The following is a 19,971-nucleotide window of genomic DNA, read 5'->3' on the forward strand; positions in this document are numbered from 1 at the left end:
CAGGGTTAAAACAAGAGCAAGGCACCTGTGTGCGTATAAGATTAGGGCTTTGACAATGGTAATAGTTTATCTATTTTTACTTAGTGCTACAAACATCCTACAATAAATATTACTCCGGAAGGAAGCTCATGTAATAACCTAGCTCTTTTATCTGCAAGTCCCAGACATTTTCATTAAGTCATTCAATACCAACAGCATTCACTGGACAAAAGAGCTGAGGCTTATAAACCAAAGTATCATTTCTATAGATGGCTTATTCTAACTACTCTTATAAACACAGTCTTTGTTCAAAATCTGGGTTACCTACAAAAGAGAGAAAAGACAAGAAAGGACAAGATAAGAAAAAGCAAATGCTATTCTCTTAAGAAACAAAATTAGTATTTCTGAAGGCGATGAAGGCAGTAACAGAAGAGATCTGCTCCCAAACCTATTTTTTTTTTATTTCAACTATAGATGTCCTAAAAAGGACAAGAATTGGTATAACAAAAGCATGAGATACAGACACTAGGTGCTAATTCTTACATATCTCATAAATTAATGAATTCATTTCTTCATTTTACAAACATTAATGGGCAACTGCTGCATTTTAGGCACTAGGCACAGTTCTAAATGCTAAAGCTACTCGAGTAAGTAAAACAGCATTCATAACCTCTAGTACTCACAGTAGAAAGGAAGAAACAAATACATATAAACAATTATAATAAGATTCAAAATGTTGACAGACAAAGTAAATTATATGTGAGTTGATCTAGTTGTCTTTCATTATTCATTCAATCATTATTCACTCATTCAACATATACTGAGTCCTTCATTTCAGGCATTGTCCTTAGACATGGGAGACGAAAATGAAGAGGATTCTTAACAGGAGTTCTCTTACAGTTAGAAAGATGCCATTTAGCACACAATTGACAATACAGCATGAGATGTGCTATTAACAGTTAGTCATAGAAAATGGGGCAAATGGCTCTGCCTATGTGAGCTGAGAAAAGCAGTGACAATGATCCATTACTCAACTGACAGAAAACCCTAACCTGCAAAATAAGGATTTTCTACAGATGAAACAAGTGGAGAACCTTTAAAGATGTAGCCTTTCTTATTTGTGAACATGCTCACTTTCTTCCTACATTTGGTTTATAATGTATTTCAGGATTAAAGTGATAATCTGGACACACCACTCCTAACTGCAGCCTTCTAGGGTGTCAGCCATGGAGGCAGCTTAGGATTGGCTACGCTGGGGAAATGATTAGATGCCAGGGAAAATGGGCTACAAGAAGAACTTAACTGGCAATTTCTAATATTAGAAATGGCCTCCATGGGGAGGATGGGAGACAGTGGAGTAGGAGGACCCAGAGCTCACCTGTCCTGTGGATACAACCAGCTAACACTCAGGTCACTATACATAACCCAGAAAATGACTCAAAGACTGTCAGAACAAACCCCATGACTAAGGTAGAGAAGAGGTCACACTGAAGGGTAAGGAAGAGCAAAGACATGGTTTTTGAGCAAAACAGACCGTGTCCTCAGTAGGGAGGAAACCAAGGTCATGGAGAAGGGTAAAAAACAGACTATCACACTGCGGAGGCTGCACAGGAAAGAAAAATTGCCATAACATTTGGCTCTGAATGTTACGTGAGAGGGGCTGAATTTCATGAGTTCTTGTAACAGCACGACCTAAAGCCTGGCATTTTAAAAATTGGTGGGCTCACCTCTGGGAGAATCCAGAGGCCCGAGAAGCTAAGTTCTTACCCTTAACGAGAAAGCACAACAAACAGCCAGAAGAGATATAGCATAAAAGCAGCAGTCTGAAAAACACAGGGAGAAGACTAAGAAGAGGAGGTATTTAATCATCTCAGAGCATGACTGGAGAAGTATATGCCATTTCCCTTCCCCGACCCCTGTATAAATACATGGCCACCTGCAGGACCCAGGACAGCACCTACATTCACTACCCAACTTGTTTATACCAAGCCCCACTCCTCCACACTTCAGCAGATCTGCCTTTCATGCTTCCCTCAGTCCTGGTACTGTGGGCCCCATCTTCTAGAAAATGGGTGCAAAACCAACCAACACCTCACACCCTAACCCACAAATTTTGGGGACCTCAGTGGCTGCAGTGGCAGGTCTCATTTTGCAAGCAGACATCTTGTTAAAATGCACCCTAGTTGGCCACAGCCCAAACAGTGCCCACAACAGGCAGAGAGCCTCTGCAGACAACTAGACTGAAGGAAAAGTGGCCATGACACAACAACAGAGAACGTGAAGCACACATAGGAGATACTCCCTAAAACACCAGGTTCTGGGGAACAGAAACTTCACTGCAGGGCACTATAAGAACTATGTTTCATAAGGCCATTACTTTCAAGAGAAAGAGACATAGCTGACTAACACAGAGAAACAGACACAGAGAGACAGACAAAATGAGGAGACAGAGGAATATGTCCCAAATGAAAGAACAAGGCAAAACCACAGCAAGAGACCTAAGCAAACAGATATAATTAATATGCCTGATGGAGAATTTAAAGAAATGATCATAAAGATACTCACTGGACTTAAGAGTGGAGGACATCAGTGAGACTCTTAACAAAGAGATAAAGAACCAATCAGAGACGAAGAACACAGTAAATGAAATTAAAAATACACTTGATGGAATAAATATGCTAAGAGAAAGTAGAGGAATGAATTAATGACCTGGAAGACAGAGTAATGGAAAGTAATCAAGCTAAGCAAATAGAAAAAAGACTTAAGGGAAAAAAGAATAGATTTAAGGAATTCCATGACTCCATCAAGTGTAATAACATTCAGATTCTAGGGATCCCATAAGAAGAGAGAAAATTTATTTGAAGAAATAATAGCTGAAAACTTCTCTAATCTGTGGAAGGAAACAAATAGTTAGATCCAAAAAGAACAGAGATCTCCCTACAAAATCAACTCAAGGAGGTCCACAACAAGACCAATAATAAATAAAAAGGCAAAAACTAGTGATAAATTAAAAAATTTTAAAGCAGCAAGAAAAAAAGAAGAGTTACATACATAGGAAATGCCATAAGGCCATCAGAGGATTTTTCAGTGGAAAGTTTGCATGCCAGAAGGGAATTCTATGATATATTCAAAGTGCTGAAAGGAAAAAATACACGGCCTGGAATATTCTATCCAGCAAGGCTATCATTCAGGATAGAAGGAGAGATAAAGAGTTTCTCAGACAAACAAAAACTAAAAGAGTTCAGGAACACTAAACCAGTCACACAAGAAATATTAAAAGGGACTCTTTGAGTGGAAAGGAAAGACTATAAGTGAAATTATAAAAAGTTGGAAGCATAAAAGCAGTAAAAATAAGTATATCTGTAAGAATCAGCCAATAGATTCACAAAGTAAAAGGATGTAAAATATAATGCCATATACCTAAAACATGGGAGGGAGAGGAGTAAAGATCAAACTTAAGTGACCATCAACTTAATATAGACTGCTATATGCAGAAGATGTTGTATACAAACCTAATGATAACCACAAGTCACAAACCAGTAACAAATATGTAGAACATAAAGAGAAAGCAATCCAAGTATATCACTAAAGAAAGCCAAAAAACCATGACAGAGAGCAAGGAAAGGATCAGAGAAAAACTACAAAAAAACACAAAACAAGTAACAAAATGGCAATAAATACATACCTATCAATAATTACTTCAAATGCACATGGACTAAAGTTCTAATCAAAAGAAATAGGGTGCTGGAGTGGACTAAAACACAAGATCCATCTATATGCTGCCTACAAGAGACTCATTTCAGACCTAAAGACACATGCAGATTGAAACTGAGGGGATGGGGAAACATCTATCATGCAAATAGAAACCAAAAGAAAGTAGGGGTAATAATACTTATATCAGACAAAATAGACTTTAAAACAAAGACTGTAACAAGAGACAAAGGAGGACACTATATAATAACAAAGAGGATAATCCAATAAGAAGATATAACAATTGCAAATCTTTATGCACCCAACATGAAAGTACCCAAATACACAAAATAGTTAATAACAAACATAACAGGGATGCGTAGGTGGCTCAGTTGCTTGAGTGTCCAACTTCAGCTCAGTTCATGATCTCACAGTCCGTGGGTTTGAGCCCTGTGTCGGGCTCTGTGTTGACAGCTCAGAGCCTAGAGCCTTCTTCAGATTCTGTGCCTCTCTCTCTGCCCCTCTCTCGCTCACTCTCTGTCTCTCAAAATAAAATAAAGACATAAAAAATTAATAACAAACATAACAGATAATTGATAATGATACAGTAATAGTAAGGGACCCTAACATCCCACTTACATCAACGGAAATATCATCCAACCAGAAAATCATCAAGGAAACTGTGGCTTTGACAGATACACTCAACTAGATGGAATTTAAAATGATTGGGGCATTTGGGTCCCTCAGTCGGTTAAGCACCCAACTTCGGCTCAGGTCATGATCTCATGGTTCATAGGTTCGAGCCCCACGTTAGGCTCTGTGCTGACAGCTAGCTCAGAGCCTGGATCCTGCTTTCTGTATCTCCCTCTCTCTCTGACCCTCCCCTGCTCACGCTGTGTGTGTGTCTTTCTCTCTCAGAAATAAATAAAATCTGTTTAAAAATAAAAATAAATAAAATGATTGAAGTCATATCACTCATCTTTTCTGACAACACCTCAATGAAACTAGAAATCAACTACAAGAAAAAACCCGAAAAGAGCACAAATGCATGGAAGTTGCATAACATGCTTCTAAACTTTGAATGGGCCAACCAAGAAATCAAAGAAGAAATAAAAAACTACATGGAAACAAATGAAAATGAAAACACAACAATCTAAAATCTTTGGGATGCAGCAAAAGGAGTTCTAATAGGGAAATTTATAGCAATACAGTCTTACCTAAAAAAACAAAAAAGAAATCTCAAAACAAACATACAAACAAAAACTAACCTTAGACCTAAAGAACCTACAAAAATAACAAAGCTGAAAGCCAGTATAAGGAAGGAAATAATAAAGATTAGAGCAAAGAATAATATAGTAACTAAAAATCAATAAAACAGATCAATGAAATAGCAGCTGATTCTTTGCAAAGACCAACAAAACTGATAAACCTCTAGCCAGACTCATTAAAGAGAGAGAGATAGACAGGACTCAAACAAAATCACAAATAAAAGAGGAGAAACAACTGACATTGCAGAAATATAAATAGTTGTAAGACAATATCATTTACGCTATATGCCAATAAATTGGACAACCTAGGAAAAATGGATAAATTCCTAGAAACATATAACTTACCAAACTGAAGCAAGAATAAAAAGAAAATTTAAACAGACCAACTACCAGCAATAAAATTGAATCAGTAATCAAAAAACTCCCAACAAACAAAAGTTCAGGATCAGGTGGCTTCACAGGCAAATTCTACCAAACACTTAAAGAAGAGTAATATCTATTCTTCTCAAACTATTTCAAAAAATACAATAGGGAGGAAAACTTACAAATCCATTCAATGAGGTCAGTATCACCCTACCAAGACCAGATAAAGACACTACAAAAAAGAGAACTACAAGCCAATATCCCTGATGAACACAGATGCAAAAATTCTAGCAAACCGAATCCAGCAATACATTTAAAAAAATCATTCCCTACATTCAAGTGGGATTTATTCCCAAGAAGCAAGGGTGATCATATTAAAAAGTCAATCAACATGATATATTACGTCAATAAGAGAAAAGATAAAAGCCATATGACTATCTCAGTAGATACAGTAAAAGCATTTGGCAAAGGACAACATCTATTCATGATTAAAAACCTTAACAAAGTAGGTGTAGAGAGAATATACCTCAACATAATCCATACGTTAAAACCCCACAACAATCATCTTATTCAATGGGGAAAAACTGAGACCCTTTCTCCTAAAGTCAGGAACAAGATAAGAATGTCCACTCTCACCACTTTTATTCAACATAGTCCTAGCAATAGCAATCAGACAACAAAAAGATTAAAGGTATCCAAATTGGTAAGGAAGAAATAAAATTTTTACTATTTGCAGGTTACTTTTACTGTATATATATATATATATACACACATATATATCTGTATATATACATATATATACATACATATATCTGTGTATATATATGTATATATACAGATATATATGTATGTATATATATATTATATAGCTGTCCAGTTTTCCTAACACTATTTGTTGAAAAGACTGCCTTTTTTTCCCATTGGATATTCTTTCCATCTTTGTTAAAGATGTGTATATATATACATATATATATGTATGTATATATATATACACACACACACACACAAATATGCATGATATCATATGCCAAAGGCCTGCAAGACTCTACCAAAAACAACCAAAACTGATAAATAAATTAATTAGGGTTGCAGGATACAAAATCAACATACAGAAATCTGTTGCATTTCTATATCCTAATAATGAAGTCACAGGGGTGCGTGGGTGGCTCAGTCAGTTAAGCGTCTGACTTCAGCTCAGGTCATGATCTCATGATTCGTGGGTTCCGGCCCCATGTGGGCTCTGTGCTGAGATCCAGCTCAGAGCCTGGAGCCTGTTTCAGATTCTGTATCTCCCTCTTTCTCTGACCATCCACTGCTCATGCTGTCTCTCTCCCTCTCTCAGAAATAAGTAAAACATTTAAAAAAAATTTTTAATAAAAAAAATGAAGTCACAGAAAGAGAAATTAAGAAAACAATTTGATTTACAATTGCACCAAAAATAATAAAATACCTAGGAATAAATCTAACCAAAGAGGTGAAAGACCTGTACTCTGAAAACTATAAAACAATGATGAAAGAAATTCAAGATGAGGCAAAGAAACGGAAAGACATCTCATGATCATGGGTTGAAAGAACAAATGTTGTTAAAATGTCGATACTACTCAAAGCAATCTACACATGTAATGCAATCTCTATCAAAATGTCAACAACATTTTTCACAGAACTAGACCAAATAATCCCAAAATTTGTATGGAACCATTAAAGACCCCAAATAGCCAAAGCAATCTTGAAAAATAAAAACAAAACTGGAGGTATCACAGTTCCAGACTTCAAGTTATATTACAAAGCAGTAGTGATCAAAATAGTATGGTACTAGCACAAAAATAGACACAGATCAATAGAACAGAACAGAAAACCCAGAAATGGACCTACAACTATATGGTCAATTAATCTTTAACAAAGATGGAAAGAATATCCAATGGGAAGAAAAGACAGTCTTTTCAACAAATAGTGTTAGGAAAACTGGACAGCTACTTGCAAAGGAATGAAAATGGACCACTTTCTTACACCATACACAAAAATAAAACTGAGTAAAGACCTAAATATGAGATCTGAAACCATAACAATCCTAGAAGAGAGCACACGGATCATTTTCTTTGACATAAGCCACACCAACATTTTTCCAGATATGTCTCCTAACGCAAGGGAAATAATAGCAAAAGTCAACTATTAGGACTCCATCAAAATTAAAAGCTTCTGCACAGAGAAGAAAATAATCAACAAAACTAAAAGGCAACCGACTGAAATGGAGATAATATTTGCAAATGACATATTTGATGAAGGGTTAGTCTCCAAAATATATAAAAAACTCATATAACTCAACACCCGAAAAACAAAAACCCAATCAAAAATGGGCAGAAAACATGAACAGACATTCCTCTAAAGAAGACATTCAGATACCCAACAGACATGTGAAAAGATGCTCATAATTACTGATCATCAGGGAAATGCAAATCACAACTACAATCAGATATCACATCACACCTGGCAGAATGGCTAAAATCAAAACCACAAGGAACAACAGATGTTGGTGAGAATTTAGAGAAAAATGAACACTTGTGCACCATTGTAGGAATGCAAACTGGTGCAGCTGCTGTGGAAAACATGGAGGTTTCTCAAGAAGTTAAAAATAGAACCACCCTAGAATTTAGTAATCACACTACTGGGTATTTACCCAAAAAATAAAAAAACAGTAACTCAAAGGGATACATGCACCCCTATGTTTACTGCAGCATTATTCACAAAAGCCAAATCACAGAAGCCAAATTATGAAAGTCCCCATCAACAGAGGAATGGATACAGAAGAGGTGGTGTGTGTATGTATGTATGTATATATAATATATATATATATTATATATACATACATACAATGGAATATTATTCAGCCATAAAAAGGAATGAAATCTTGCCATTTCCAACAACATGGATGAAGCTATAGAGCACAATGCTAAATGACATATATCAGTCAGAGAAACAAATACCATATGATTCCACTCATATGTGGAATTTAAGAAACAAAACAAAGGGGAAAAAAGAGAGAAGACAAACCAAGATTATTTTTTTAAAAATTTATATTCAAGTTAGTTAACATACAGTGAAGTACTGGTTTCCAGACTAGAACCCAGAGATTCATCACTTCCAAATAACACCCAGGGCTCATCCCAACAAGTGCCCTCCTCAATGCCCTTCACGTATTTAGCCCATCTCCCCACCCAGCAGTCCTCAGTTTGTTCTCTGTATTTGACTCTTATGGTTTGCCTCTCTCTCCTTTTATTTTATTTTTCTTTCCCTTCCTCTATGTTCATCTGTTGTATTTCTTAAATTCCACATGAGTGAAATCCTATGATATTCATCTTTCTCTGACTCATTTCACTTAGCATAATACACTCTAGTTCTATCCATCTTGTTGCAAATGGCAAGATTTCGTTCTTTATAATCACCAAGTAATATTCCTCTGTGTGTGTGTGTATGTGCGTGTGTGTGTGTATGTGTGTGTATACCACCTCTTCCTTATCCATTCATCAGTCAATAGACATTTGGGCTCTTTCCATAATTTGGCTATTGTTGATAGCACTGCTGTACACACTGGGGTGCATTCTTGACTACAGAGAACAAATTGATGTTTACCAGAGAGGACCTGGTTAGGAAAACGGGTGAAACAGGTGCCGGAAATTAAAGGGCATATTTATCATGATGAGCACTGAGTAATGATTAGAATTGCTGAATCACTATATTGTACATCTGAAACAATATAACATTGTATGTTATCTATATTGGAGTTAAACAAAAAACTTAACAAAAAAAAAATAAAAGAAATGGGACAAAGAGCCCATTAACCACACCTAAACTTTCCTTTAAAAAAAAAGGATACCAAATTATGCAAAGGAATGCATTATTTTAGCTTATTTTTAATATTTTAGTATGAACACTCTAATGTAGAAAAGGCTACCTTTTAAACCCATCATCTTCATGCTTCTTTACATTACAGGAAACAGATTTGCAAAAAATATTTAGGACTAAGATGACCCATCCCCATTACTGCATTCCTTGAACAGTGAGGAATAGCTTGCCATAGTGTGGGTAGGAGGCGAAGTGGAAAGAAGGCAGTTAGTTCCCCTTCTTATATAGCTTTTTGTTTTATATGGAACTAAAAACTGCTTACTTTTCAACATTCCTATTATGCAATTGGTTTCTCTGTGCTTATAACTAATTCTCTCCCCTAATCTTCCAACAGAAGTATAAAACTCTTTCTAATATAGTGTAACAGGTTGTTAAATTGAAAATTCCAGCTAAGTCGTTATGTGAAATGTGAAATCTCCTACCCAAGAAATTCAAACCAAAGTGCCAATTTTAAGAAGAGATACCAGAGAACCAGTTAGTTCCAAAACCACAGGAGGATATAAAAGGGTCAAGAGACTGGAAATGAAGATCTGATTTCTAAAGAAGGGTGCATGTGGGTGCATGCACACACACCCATGCACACTGCTAGGCTGTTTCACCTTCTCTGAGGGAAAAGGTGGGGTGGTACATTCGCAAAAAGGGACCTCAAAGAAGAGTTTAAAATGTCTTCCCTGGAATGTGAGAGATGGATGACTAAGATCTGAGAGGTGTAATGGTGGGCAGGAGGGGCAGGTGGTGACTTATTTGAGCAATGAAGTTCTGGGAGAGGAGATGAAGTTCTCATGGAGAGAACTGGCCTGGCAACATTTTTTTTTTTTTATTTCTAGGAGAGAGAGAGAGAGGAGAGAGAGAGACAGCGTGAGCAGGGGAGGGTCAGAGAGAGAGGGAGTCACAGACTCTGAAATAGGCTCCAGGCTCCGAGCTGGCAGTCAGCACAGAGCCCGACGCGGGGCTCGAACCCACGAACCGCGAGATCATAACCTAAGCGAAAGTTGAAAGTCGGACACCTAACCGACTAAGCCACCCAGGCGCCCCTGGCAACATTTTTTCCCCCTGCCCAAGAGAACTCTCTGGAAGGGGGACTAAGCTTTTAAAGGAAGAGTAAATAGGAAATGGTGGTGGCATGGACAGGTAGAGAAGCAGCCCCATGCTTCTGCAGCAGGTGCTATAGCTGGGTGAGCACAGCAGGGGGTTGTGAACCCGAGAGCAGCCCGAAGAGGAAAACTGGTTCTAAACATCTTAACAATAGAATCAGAGCTAATCTGAAATTTTCTCTCCATTTTTCCCTTTCTCCCTCTGAACCGCACTCCCCAAAACCCACAGCATCAGTAACAGCTTGCAAGTGGCCAAGAAGTGGTTGGGAAGCACAGAAAAATATCACCTGCCTCTCTTTCCCCTAACAGCAGCTGGTCTGCCTCAGTGCCAGGTGGAGACTTTATGTTAAACCAAACGCATGATTGCAGTTACGGTTTAGTTATAGACCACGGATATTCTAATTTACGTACTGAGAGCATATGTGAAATGGAAAGTTTCAAATTCAAAGGGTCAAATTTCTGGTCTTTCTTACAGACGATTTAATTTCTGCTTTCAAATCACCAATTCTTTCCTGAGTCCCTCTTTCTAGTAAAACTGCTGAAAGCACATGGTAATGCCTATCATTCTTTTTCTAACCCCTTCCCCAAAGCTACAGGCTGAGTAGAAACATGGTCTGCTTTTCATGTCTCCAGAGGACAGTTTTGCTAATTGTTTTCCTACAACATGACAATAGAAGTTTATTTTTTGGCCCCATGAAATGTTTCCTTTTGATTGGCAGGTGGCTATATTCCAAGCATCACATAGTGCTTCAGTAACCCAGTCTCTTTCAATATTATGGCACTACTGTCATCAACCCTACTTATGTAGCTTCAAAGGCACAAAGTGCACTTCTGCACGAGCCTGACAGAAGGCGAAAGAACGTGAAGCATCTTCTATCAGAATTTTTTGTGAACCAGGCCCCAAAATGTCATCAATCACTTTGTCTTATGTTCCACTGGTTAGAACCCAGTCACATGGCCACATCTAACTCTAAGAGGGGCTGGGAAATGCAACCTATATTTGTGCAAAGGGGGAAGAAACAGGCTTGGTGAACAACTAGACTGTGTCTGCCGCTGGAGTGTCTTTTNCACCCAGGAGCCCCTGGAGTGTCTTATTTTCTAACATCAGCTATGTGAAACTTTTGGAGAATTTATCCAGAAGAAAGGAGGGATGGGAGGAATCAATTACTGAAAAACTGTAAAAGAACAATGGAAGACAGAAATAGTGTTCTGATTACATCTCTAATTTGTGCTTGTTTCAAGCATAATTTTCAGCTGTCAAATGTACAACACCAGGTAATATATCAGTGTGTTTTTACTTTGAAAACATACCTCTTACAGACCTCTGGGCTGATTTTTCTAATCTGGACTGACTGTTCTCTCATCTGTTATACAACTCTCATCCTGACACTTGCCGTCACTGTCATCCAGACAAGGCCTTTATCTTGATCCCGTTTTTAATTTTTTTAATGTTTATTTGTTTTTTGAGAGAGAAACAGAGTGCAAGTGGGAGAGGGGCAGAGAGAGAGGGAGACACAGAATCCAAAGGAGGCTCCAGGCTCTGAGCTGTCAGCACGGAGCCCAACACAGGTTCGAACTCATGAACGGTGAGATCACGACCTGAGCCAAAGTCAGACCCTTAACTAACTGAGCCGCCCAGGTGTCCCTCTATCTTGCTCCTGTTTTGTCGCCTGTTTAACTCAGATCCGTGGGCTCCCTCCCTTACTGTTTGATCCCTCTTTTTTGTAGAATCCTGAGAAATAGTGCACAGAGGACTCGTTTTTAGCGATCCTGCATATCTGAAAATATTACTCTGCCTTCCCACTTGATAGAAAACTTGGCTGACAATGGACTTCTAGGCTCCAATTAATTTTTCCTCAGGATTTTGAAGGAGACTACTTCACTGTCTACTGTCTTTTGAGTGGGACCTGCCATTTCCATTCAGCTGCTTTTAGGACCTTCTTTGTATCCTTAGGATTCTGCAATGTCCTATTATGAGTTGATGTTGATTTTTTTTATCATTCATTTCTGAGCACTTGGAGGACTCTTTTGATCCAAAAAAATTTTTTTCTCTCCTTCTTTGCTTTTTGTCTCTTTCTCAAAAACCTAATAGTTGAGTGTCTTGCCCTTGACTGGTCCACTGGCTTTTAAAAATATTTTCTTTCTTATTTGCTTTCTCTTTCTCTTTTTGTTCTAAAGTTTTTGGAAGAGTCCTCACTTTACCTTTCATACTTTTATTAAACTATTTATTTCTGCTAAAAAATATTTTTACTTCTTAGGACTTTGGTATTCTCTGAATTATTTTATAGCTTCCTTGTTATTGCTTCAGTAATAAAATGCATTCCAAGTCCCTAAGAATATTGATTATCATTTTTTCTTCTGCCTCAACATTGCTTTTTTTTCTTCTGAGTTCATTTTATTTTAGTTGTCATATGTGACTTGTGTATAAGATGCTTCTTCATGTATCTAGTGGTCCATAAATAACCATTGACAGTGGTAACTCTGGTGACAGAACAACTCATTTGGGGGCCTCAGTGCAGGGCGGTCAGGACCCAAGAATGTCAGAAAATGTAGACTTTTTTCCCCCTCTGGTGCCAATCAAGTACTCTAGAAAGGAATCTGCCAATACATTGCCTGTTGGATCTAAGTGACCACTGTCCACATTTTGCAGAGAGAGAGAAATAAGATGAAGGGGCTCATCAATATGTAAAATTTACATATTATTTTAAGCCCTCTTTCATCAATTTATCATTTCATCTTTCATTCTGCTATTTCTGATGTCCCCAGACCCAACTGTATTAGGTTTGATTTTTCTAGGGAGCAGACCTCCTGTGCTCTAGAATAGCTGAGAGAGGAACTGCAGTCTTTGTGGGCAATATTACAAGGAATGAAATATTCCTTAGACAAACCTTCCATTTAACTTTATCTCCACTCTTACCTTTTCCTTCAGAGGCATTTGGTGCCTTCTGGAGTTTTGTGACCTGCTTCTTGGGTTCCCCCATCTGCAAGCAGTTGACTCTTAGTTTTTTTCACTCTGCTCTTCCATCTGCCAAAATTTTGGTGACTTCAAAAAAAAAAAAAAATCTCTTCTTACGTTCACCTTGCCCTCTGGATTATGCATTTTTTCATTCTTTTAATATCATTTCAGTTGGGATTTGGTAGAGGAAAAAAGGTAAAGTGTGTGCAATTAATCCACCACATTTAACTACAAGTCTAATAACATATTCAGGTGTCTTTTTTCCTTCCCATACATACTACTATATCCTAGCATGTTTAAATTTCTAAGAGACAGGTGCACACATTTATAATAAAGCAGAGTCACTTCAATATTTTATATCCTTTTAAAAGCAGAGAATGAAGCAATCTGTCATCTAACCTTTGTCATTTAAGCTTGAATGGATATCCTCGAATGACAACACGGGTTGTACTACAAAACCAAACAGTATTAAAATTGTATGATGCAACAGAATTGCCTGCAAGCTCAGTAGAAAAGGACATCTCCCCCAATAGAGTTTTGTGTTTGTTTTTGTTTTTGTTTGGCTTATAAGTATTATGAAGTAGTAATGGTGTACCTGCATGTCATCATTCATATATTCCTTTCATTAACTTTGTCAAATTCTGTTTTCAAAGAGCACTGTTCATCCTTAAAGGGCAGACTGAACTTGCTAAGAAAACCAGCTTCGGGCATTGTCTTTCCCAGTGGCCTACTGTATGGATTCTGATGAGATGCGAAACAGAGACATCTAAAGGAATTTTTAGGAATTGAAATATTAACGTCTATCCTTAGGTTTGATTAATTCCCTTGGAAATACAGTGTTGTGTTGTGTTTATTATAAAGCTAGGAAACATCACTTTGTAAAATTAAATCCAAACCCAAAATAATCTGCCTTTTGAAGCAGAGTTACTGGAACAAAAATTTCAAAATTCACTTATTTGCCCTAAAGTTATTGGATAGAAATCGGCTTTCACTAAGCTATTTCTATTCATATTATATTTTGGCTTTTGTTGTATTTGTCTCTAGTGCTATGTGGGATACAGGTGTCAAAAAAAGTCAAAGTAAATAAGTAAATTAATGAACGAACAATGCATTCATTGAATTATATTCTGGAAAAACAGAATTCAGATATTTTTCGGATTGATTCTTCTTTAAGTAATAATTCCCAGTTTTCAACCTTTGACTTGATGGGCCTTAGAGAAGGTATGACAGAATTGTTTGTGCAAATTTAAAATGTTAATACACACAATAATGGCATTTCTCCCATGAGCTTTACTTTCCCAAATGGATAAGAAGTAATAATGAAATTTAAATCTTCTTTTCAAAGACATTTAGATAATGTCTTGTTTGACAAGCTCTGAGTTGTTAAAAGCTTTTCTCTAAGCCATCTAATTGCCATAAAATAGCTCTGTTTGAATTACTTTTCCTGGAAAGCCTAGGGCTAGTTCCAAGGCCATGAGAATGTCAGCTTCCTTAATGTGAAGTTAAAAAATAAATATAAGAAACAACTGCAAACTATATGACAGATTTTCTCTTAAGGGATACGTGCTTCACCTACTTCTGTGAATGTACTTTTTCCTTATCCTTTTTAAGTCGATAAGTACATTCTATTTTGAAACAAAAGAGAAAAAATAGGGAAATAACAAGAAATGGAAGAAGGAATGTTCCAGCTATCTGTGTTGGCTACTATTCTGGGTTGTAAAGTCTTAATCATTATAAGACAAGTGATAAGACATAACGGAGGTGAGAAGCTCTTCGAAAACCAGTGAGAATTCTACTTTTCTTTTAAATTAGCTCAAAAGTTCGAGCCCCACATTGGGCTCTGTGCTGACAGCTCAGAGCCTAGAGCCCGTTTCAGGTTCTGAGTCTCCCTCTCTCTGCCCCTGGCTTACTCTCTCTCTCAAAAATAAATAAAAATATTTTGAAAAATTTTAAACAAAATATAATTATGTATTTTTAAGGACCCTCTTTAGTTCAGACCAATTTTATCTAAAATTGTCCATAATGGACTGAACATATTTAGTGTTTACAAAACTACAATTAAAATTATTATTTAGGGACACCTGGGTAGGTCAGTTGGTTAAGCGTCCCGCTCTTGATTTCAGCTCAGGTCATGATCTCTTAATTCATAAGTTTGAGCCCTGCATCAGGCTTTGTGCTGACAATGCAGAGCCTGCTTGGGATTCTCTCTCACCTCTCTCTATGCCCCTCCCCCTGCTTGCACACTCTCCGTGTGTGTGTGTGTGTGTGTGTCTCAAAATAAGTAAACTTTTTTTTAAAAAAATTTAATAAAATTACTATTTAGAAGAACACTATAGGGGCACCTGGGTGGCTTCGGCTCAAGTCATGATCTCGCAGTTTACAAGTTTACAGGTTTGAGCCCTGTGTCTGGCTCTGTGCTGACAGCTCAGAGCCTGGAGCCTACTTTCGATTCTGTGTCTCCCTCTCTCTCTGTCCCTCACCTGCTCTCACTCTGTCTCTTTCTCTCAAAAATAAATAAACATTAAAAACATTTTAGAGGAACACTATATATGAATAATAATAAGAATTTTAGCTACTATTAAAACAAAACCTCTTGTACACATTAACCTAAAGAAACTACTTCTATGTAAACTTGAAAGTAATAAAACTAAATTTCTTTGAAAACATTTTGTAATTCAAAGTGTCTACTGTTTTCATCGGACTCTCTTCAATTATTTTTTTAAATCAATGAGATTTTATAGCATTAGTTCAGTGCATATTTTTATGTGATTGCCTCTTTGCATTAAGAACTCTTAACAGATGTGTTAAGGTCTATTTAACTCACTATATTGACTAATCGAATTGTAGCTTAATATATGTTGTGCATACCAGTTAAAGTGAATGCAAGAGATTAAAGTGACTAAGTTGTCCAAGTAAATAGGTAATTAATCCCCAATCTTATTAATATTTGTTTTTTTAACATCTCTCGCATCATGCCCTAGCAGTCCCTTTGGCACTCCTGATCAAGGTGCCCATTAGTTCTACAAGACTTCGTGCTACGCCCCCTTGCATAAACTTTCTTGCACACCCCTCTAGGATCAACCCAAATCTATGCTGTGTAATTGTCCTCCCACGATATTATTCCCCTTGTGGTCATCTCCAGTGGCTCTTCATGGCCCACAGGATACATTCAGTCTCCTGAGTCTAGCATCTCTGATCCTCAATTATCGATGCCCCAAGCTATGTTCCCAACTTTATCCTCACACCCACTGCTAAGATTCCCCTAACTCTTTTCTTTCTGGCTGAGTCTGTATATTCCACTGTCCCCCAAAGGAGCCACAGATGTGACTCAGCTGGTTCTTCTGTTAAGCACTTTGTGGATCAAATAGATCTAGAGCGTCTGTGAAACAATAAGATGTCACCCCTTCTTCCTATTCTGCTCTTTATGTATATTCCTGATTTTTTGGTTCAAAGGGGTGGGGAGGAGTATAGAATTGCCTCATCTGTAATTTGTGCTGCTACCTGCAACTCTGGCCTCCCTTACCATCAGATGCTGCATTTATCTTTCTGAACTCTACTCCACAATCACTCACCTCCACCTTTCCAAACCACCGTGTTGCTGGTCGAATCCCCAGCCCACTTCCTGTGCAGGCTCCCCACACTTGGGACTAACCTGCTCTTGATCATCAGTAACACAGTGGCATCACATCTCCCTACCACAACTCCCTAGAGCTCCTCAATGCTCTCTGTGTCTCTGTTCCTTATCAGGAGAAAAGTTCCTAGCCTTCCACGCACCCCATTCTTTCACTAGCAAGCAAAGAGGAAAAGGATTCTCAGAAGAATCACTGGAGGACACATTTTGTCCAGTTTTACAGTACTACCCAGGAAACACAGGGTCAGTGTCAAGGTAGGATCAAGGACAAATTCATGTTATGCTCTGAATAACTGTGCCAGACTCCTTGCTGCTACTGTTATTGAGAGAAAGAGAGAGAGAGAGAGCAAGAGCAGGGGAGGGGCAGAGAGAGCGCAGAGCCCAACTTGGGGGTCAACTCCACAAACCACGAGATCATGACCCGAGCTGAAATCAAGGGCTGAACACTCAACCGACTGAGCCACCCAGGTACCCCTCTTATGATGAATTTTTTTTCTCTCATGGGCTATATAGCTTGTCCCTGCTTTCCCTTGAGCCCACCAATCCATACACATAACACTTCGGTCATTAAATCAATAAATTAAATCCTGCATTTCTAATTTAAAATGGTATGACAAGGACACCTGGGTGGCTAAATCATTTAAGCATCTGACTCTTGATTTTGGCCCAGGTCATGATCTCATGGTTTGTGAGACTGAGCCCCACATCAGATTTTGTGCTGATATTGTAGAGCTTGCTTGGGATTCTCTCTCTCCTCTCTCTGACCCACCCCCACTCATGTTCTCTCTCTCTCTCTCTCAATAAATAAACATTATAAATAAATAAATAGTATAACAACTCAAAAAAAAAATCTAAACACATTTTTCAATCCTACTATGTAATAAGTTAGAACACCCAACACAATTTTCTAGATGTGTCTTTTATGTTCCCCTTTGTTTTCATTTATGTTCTTTGGTTCTGTGGTTTCAAGGAACAGAAGCTCATGCAAATGTCAGAAAGCCCGCAAACCAGACCCCATAAAAGACAGGACAGGATGGTGGGATGGTTTGGGACTCAAGGTGGCTCCAAGGGCTTCAGCATCCATTCCACTCATGGATGTTCATTAAAATTCAGCCATTGGTCTGACTCTGTACTCTTCCATGTCTCTGGGTCCTTCTTCCTATATCATGCCCCAGTACTTCTAACCCAGTGCTTCTCAAACAACCTACCATCTAGGAATGCTTCCTCCCACCACTCCCCAATCCATCATGGACCAATGCTTTTATAAAACACAAACTTATATACTTGGCTGTCACTGTAATGTTATATCACTCTACAGTATAAAAGCTTAGCTTCCTCTTTTTCCTTTTGCTTCTCACGGCACACAGCAAGCAGGCCGGTACTGACGTTCATACTGCACTTCCTGCAGCACTGCATCCATCTGCTTTCTTTTAGTTTCTGATTCCTCATGCCATTGGGCTACACATGGCCCATCATTGTCTCCCCCCACCCTTTATTTCCCAACCCTTAAATTCTGCCCCTCCGCCACCTGCTAAGTGCCTCTCTCTCTTAGGTGACAATCTAAAGGAAGGAAATTGTATCAGCTCCCATCATCTTTTCTGCTGTGCCCTATGGCTGCTCTGGGTTCACTTGCCTACCCTTATCCAAAACCTGGGGAGTGGATAAGTGGCATCGCAGGGTATGACACACGGATGACCAAGGAGCACTCCTTCAGAAATACAGATGTGGCATGGATACCCTGCTCGGCACATCACTTTTAGAGTTTTTTTTAAATTAGTGCAGTTTCTTATAAGAGGACAATAAAGAGCAATCTAAAATATCTGTGTTACCAGATTGAATCTTAGTTAAGTAGATAATGTAATTTTTCTCTCATCTGAAAGACCTAACTGTTCTGTGCCTTCCCTGGGCAAACTGGAGATACTGAGCTGCTGGGGTCGGTGACGGTCAGAGCAGTGTTGCACGTGTAATTCCTAGTGCTCACCTTAACTGGAGCTACCATTAATCTTTGTTCACTAATACGACCTGAATTCAGGAATGAGTAAAGACATTCTTCCCAGAGAGCAAAGTATTTTTTTAATCTACTTTCTCTGTGGTAGGTTCCAGAGAGACTGCTTTAGAATTAAGTTTCTCGTAAGGAAAAAATAAGTAAAATGGGCCCCAAGAATTTTCCTCTTCTCCTGCCCCCTTCTGGTCTGTATAGTCATGGGAAGAAAAGAGAAAGGGAAGCAAAAGAGCTCAGAAAAAGCAGTAGATAGTACCTACTAAGGACAAGATATCCAGAATCCAGAAACTCACCCACAGTAAACCATGAACTCCGGGTACATAACAGAGACCTTGCGAGACACCGTGCAGAAGTCTTCAACAAGGGTGCAGTGATCCACAAGCAGGCTGCTCACGGGAATCACCCCACCCTAGACCTTTGAAGTCAGAATTTCTAGGAATGTGTAGTTAGAAAATACATTCCATAGTCCCTGGGGGAGAAGTCTCATTTGGCACCTTTTATGGAATTATCAGTTCTTATGAATTATTTTCAGCTCTTTCTTCTAGGCTTTGAGGATGCTAATTTGGAATATAAATTACACGGTCATCCTGGTATGAGCTATTTTTCAGATCCTTGCCAGGTGATCTTCATTTGTACCCAGGATTACAAACCACTAAATTTAGTCCAAATTTCTTATCTTGTTGGAGGAAAGAGCAATGGTCCCCAGAATTTTTAAAAATCTGACTAAAGTCAGCAGGTAGTTAGCATTTCACAGTCTGACATCACATCTGCCTCACAGATGCTACCCTTCCCGCCCAGGATGACACTGACAATTCCTTAAGCAAAGACAAGAAATTTCCCTCTACCCTCTCTTTCTTCCTGACCTCTCCTCTCTAGGTATAAAACTAGCTTGCTGGTTCCAGCACCATTGCTAACGGAAAGGTGGAAAGAAACTAGTATTGATGGACTGTGTCAACATGCTCCATACGAGGCATTTTAAATGCAAAGTGGTGAGGCTAAGCTCAGGATACCTCCCCACCATCACACACTTCCCCGAGCTCTCATTACCCACTCCCTAGTCTTTATTTATAAGCTAGAGCCAATTTTCC

The 19,971-nt window shown here is 38.4% G+C and overlaps 1 long non-coding RNA gene across 1 annotated transcript in view; it reads right to left on the reverse strand.

Annotated features, from left to right (window-relative positions):
* Nucleotides 1–3,870: 3,870 nt before the first annotated feature.
* Nucleotides 3,871–19,971, reverse strand: part of LOC144224849 (uncharacterized) — a 67,304-nt gene continuing 51,203 nt past the window's right edge. Inside the window, exon 3 of the long non-coding RNA XR_013333159.1 lies at nt 3,871–4,206. This is a non-coding gene — a long non-coding RNA (uncharacterized LOC144224849). The remainder of the gene's footprint in view (nt 4,207–19,971) is intronic.

This window comes from Crocuta crocuta, unplaced genomic scaffold (assembly GCF_008692635.1).
Source record: "Crocuta crocuta isolate KB4526 unplaced genomic scaffold, BGI_CrCroc_1.0 scaffold112, whole genome shotgun sequence".
Classification (NCBI taxonomy): Eukaryota; Metazoa; Chordata; class Mammalia; order Carnivora; family Hyaenidae; genus Crocuta; species Crocuta crocuta.